A 4,892-nucleotide genomic window follows, 5' to 3' on the forward strand; every position below is an offset into this window, starting at 1 on the left:
AAACCTGGCTGGTCTCCCAGCAGGGTGGGGTGGGATTTCTAGTGTTAGACTTTCCTCTGCCTTTAGGCTGCAAGCCCAGGTGACCTTGCTTCCCACCCAAGAATCATGAGTGCCCTCTCTGGTCCCAGAGCTTGTTCAAAGCTCTAGAGTGGAAACAGCCAGTCAGCCTGTAGATACGGTGAATCATGGTCTACAGGGAATGTGGGAACAGGGCTCGCCTCACCTCTGAGATGTCCATGTCCCTGGCTCCTGTGTCCTAGTCCTGAGAAGGCAGGGTATAAAGACAGAAGCCCAGAACCTCAGAGTATTAGATTACCAAAGGCCATAAAGATACCCTGAGTAATGGCTGAGGCGATGGAGACCCAGAGAGGGTAAGAGGCTTGCCTGAAGTCACACAGAAAGTGCAGGGGAGGAACCAGCTCCTTCTCCGCCATGGTCTCACCACGATAGAGTGAATTTCTAAGGGCAGCCAATCTCTGCAAAGGGGCAGGCCTTCCCCAGGGCCAGCCTGCCAAGGTCTGTTTGCAGCCATCAAGAGGTGGAGGCTGCACATAGAAATCAGACCTCAGAAAGGGCTTAGAGACAGCTACAAAATGGGCTCCCCTTTACAGATGAAAAATAGGCCCAAGTAACAGGCTGCACCCCTCGCATGTTGTATGGCTTCCACGCTCACCTGTTGTGTGACTTTCAGAATGCCACTAACCTTTCTGGGTCTCCATTTTCCCATCTTTCTAATGGGGATATATATGTATATATGTATATGTATGTGTATATATGTGTAAGTATACATATATATTAAACTTCCTAGGGTTGTATGAGGATCAAATGAGCTAATCTGAGAGAACTCTGAAATCTCTGCAGCGACTGTCCTCCTCACCATCACCACAGGGCACTTGGTTCCCAAGCAGGCTGCATGCTGAGGGAGCAGGCTTGGCTCCCTGGCCTGGTGGTCTCTTGCTTGTTTGGAGACTCTGTGTTCTAGGGCAGGTGACTGTGACACAGGACGGAATTCAGAGGTCTGCCTCGTGAGCTTAGGACTTGCTGGCTGCCGTGGCTCTACTACAATGTCCTCGTGATGGCCTGTATTCATCTAAAGTCCTCACGGTAGCCAGACGGTGGTGGCACACGCCTTTAATCCCAGCACTCAGGAGGCAGAGCCAGACAGATCTTTGTGAGTTTGAGGCCAGCCTGGTCTACAGAGCGAGATCCAGGACAGGAACCAAAACTACACAGAGAAACCCTGTCTCGAAAAAAAAAAAAACCTAACTAGCTCACTCACTCACTCACTCACTCACTCACTCACTCACTCACTCACTCCACAATATGTCCAAACCTTTAGTGTGAGAGCCCCAGACAGGGGCAAATGCACAGGAGGTGAGGGGAGATGAAAGAAAAGGCATTCCTACAGACATCCAGCTGAAGGTCAGAGGGAGAGAAGGCAGGGTGGTACCCGCAGAGGGAGACCTGCTGGGTGCTGGCCCAGCCTGTGCCCACCGTCTTCTGTGATGTGACTGGCACTGTTGTGTAGCTTCTGGAGCACTGGGTACTCCAGAAGTAGGAAGGGGCTGCTGAGTCTCCAGAGGAAATTTTGGCAGACTGTTCCAGATGTTCAGTGGAGAGAATAGCATCCTGGGGACTGGAAGCAGCAGCTGATAAGAGCTGAGCTACAGGCTGGCAAGAGAGTGGTCCTCATCTGGGGAGACACTTGGGGGTCAGTGTTTGACGCAGCCTTGTCTGTCTGCTGTTGAGTCCCAGCAATGGGCACATTATAGGAGGCGGTGAACCCAGCCCAGGTCCCAGGCAAGTGGATGCAGTATCTGGGGCCAGATTGTCTGCTGGGCACACTGGGGTCCACCTCAAGTCATCTTTGTGACTGGCCTGTGAGCAAACAGTGGGCAAATCCTGGTCTAGATAAGAGAATGGGGTTCAGAGACATGAATGTCACTGTCAGTCTCCTGACAGGTGACAAGTAGCTAGGCTGCTATTAGGTGGGGAAAGGCTTGGGAACCCTGAACCAAACAGCCTGAGAAAATGTTCAGGCCCATGGGAACATCACCCTTCACATTCAGGAGCCATCCTCACCCCGGGGCCTGCCAGCATGGTTGGGGAGGGTTGGTTCATCCCCTGGGCAGCAAGCACAAAACACTTTGAAATCTAGAATCCTCCATGCCTGCTGTGGTGACTCAGAGGCAGGATCCCGCCTTCCTCTTTGACCCTGAGAGCCAGAGGGGTCCATGAAAGGCTCAAGATCACATGCCAATTGAAGTCAAGGTCAGGGTTCAACTTCACCCCAGGAGGGCTTCCATGTAGATTCTGAGTTGTATTTTTGATTTTGAGTGAGTCTCATGCCATCCACTTTTGTCCCTAAGTGAAGCCGCGAGTTCTGGGAATCTCTGAGACCACCAGTCTATACCCAGCTTCCCAGAAGTCCCTCCAGAGGAGAGACAGGAGCTCTACAATGGAGCTGCTGCCTCCAGTGTGTGCAGACAGGACTTCCCTCATGGCTGGGAACATCACAGTGGGTTGGTTCCTTTGTTGTAAGTCCCTGAGGACTCAAGGGCGGGAACCCGAACCTTCTAGATCACTAGACAGGAACAGTGTCTGCAGTCCCTCTCTGGCCAGGGGAAGCTTGTTTCTCAGTCATTCCTGGGTCTAAGATCTTGGGGGGGGCGGTAAGGACTGTGGTGGGGTTGTCCTACTTGCCTAAGCTCCTTGTATGTCTGGCCCAGTCCCATGTCTGACTTGGGTACTCACGTCAATGAGGGGAAGACCAGATGCTTTAGACAGCAAGTGACAGGCGTTCAGGGACATAAACAAGAACTGGGTTGCCTCAGAGATAAGACATTCCAAAGGAGTTGCTTAATTCTGTGACTCAAACATCCCTCAGGCTCATGGCTCTTTCCCTTCTCCCTATCGGACATCCCTGGAGCGGGAGCAGTTCCGTGGTCACAAGGTGACTGCCACTGCTCCAAGTGTCACGGCCCCATCTAGATATGAAAGACAGAAATAGTCTGCTGGTGTTACAAGCAAGAAAGCCCACCCACCTCTCCCAGATGCTGCTCTCACCCGACGCCAGGGCTCTTCCCTCGTTTGGCTGGTCAGGGCGCCCCACCTCCTGACCACCCCAGAGCATAGCCCTATGATTCCTTTGATTGGTTTGGGTCAACTGTGACGCGCTCCCAGAGTGGCAGGGGTCCAGCCATCCCTGACCTTCTGTCATCAGGGAGGCTCCACCTTTTCCAGAGGACAGGTGAGAACAAGGGCTTGGGGGACAGGAGGCCCAGCGTAGGTCCGAGCTTAGATGACCTACAGCTCATCACTGCCCTGCCCCAGATCCCCGGTGGCTGATCTCAGAGCATTCTGCCTGCAGCCACGCAGGGGCTCTGTCCAAAGGCTATCTGGGAGGTGCTTGTGTCTTCCCAGCCTCTCAGAAGTGACTCTGGCGCTGGCCTCACTCAGCGGGAGCAGGAAGCCAGGGCTGGACAGTGGCTAGGACTCAGGGGTTCTGAGACCACCCCCATTTACTGCAGTTCCCCAGACTGCAGCTTTCTGGACAGGACCTCGCAGGGCTGCCGGGGGAAGTGAGCAGGGCAGCGTAGATAAGGGGCCTTTGGGTGACTGACCAGCTGGCTGATTCTTCTCCTGTGTTCTCAGGAAGGTCAGTGACTCCCGGGATCCTGCATTCTTGGTGTCTGGAAGGGAATTCAGGGTAACACCAGTATCAAGGAACTTGTAACACCCAGAGATGATGGAGCTTGGGAGAGGGAGATGGACTAAGGGCCCACTGTAAAGACAGAATCAATGACTATCTTGGTTCAAACAGAAATTATGAGGCTTGCTGACCTAAGCCAGATACAAGCCTTGCAGACAGCAGGCGCTTACGACTAGAATCAGGGACTGTGGCTGAATTATTCTGAGGAGTCACCTGGGGACCCATCTAACACAGACCCAGGGTATGCTTTGCCTAAATTGGGGGTCCCTATCTGTCTGCACATCTGCCTAGGAACAAGTTTCAATTTCCAGATAACCATGAGGAGTGCACGGTGTAAGGATGTGGCTAAGAGCTTGAAGCCCAGGGCCACACAGCTTCTTCCTCAGCAGGGTTCGCTCGGTCCCAGGGGCTCCAGGATACACACCAGCTTAGGACACATCAGCTCAGGAACACACTGCTGAAAGCTCCCCAAGGCTCTGCAGGCTGCAGGGTGCCACAGTACCAAGACTAAGACAGGCTGGCGGACAGCGTCCAGGCGCCATGGCTTTTCATGCTTTGGGAACTTGGAGGTTTGGAGAGCTGGGCTCACCCTGGTAGATTGAGAGGTTCTGTGGCCTGGACAGACCTTCCTCTGGACCCCTTCTTCATCCAGATTCAAATTCAAGGGGCCCCAGATTCAGTTACTAAAACTAGAACATCCATTTAAGTTTGAGATTAAAAAAAAAAAAAAACCCACGTTCAAAGAATTTAAGTAAAGCCAGGGACAGTAATACAGACGTGTGATCCCAGAACTCTGGAAACTGAGGCAGGGAAATTATGATTCTGAGTCCAGCTTGGGCTACACAGTGAGACCTTGTTTCAGATATTATCTAAATCCAGGCATGGTGGCACATGCCTGTAATCTCAGTACTAAAGAGTCATGGGTAGGAGGATTATCTCGAGTTTGAGGCCAGCCAGGGATGCACCAGAAGACAGTGTCTCAAACAAAACAAAAGTATAAGTGTATTTATTATAGTATATACCCTTATCCACCACTTACTTTAGCATGGATTATCTGATAGACTATTTCCGACAGATTAGTCCTAAGTACAGTCATGGGCATGGCAAGATGGAGCAGAAGTGTCAAGAAGTAAAGCACTGGGAACCTTTGACCGCCTGGCCCCTGTTCCTTTGCAGAATC

Source organism: Peromyscus maniculatus, chromosome 4 (genome assembly GCF_049852395.1).
Source record: "Peromyscus maniculatus bairdii isolate BWxNUB_F1_BW_parent chromosome 4, HU_Pman_BW_mat_3.1, whole genome shotgun sequence".
NCBI lineage: Eukaryota > Metazoa > Chordata > Mammalia > Rodentia > Cricetidae > Peromyscus > Peromyscus maniculatus.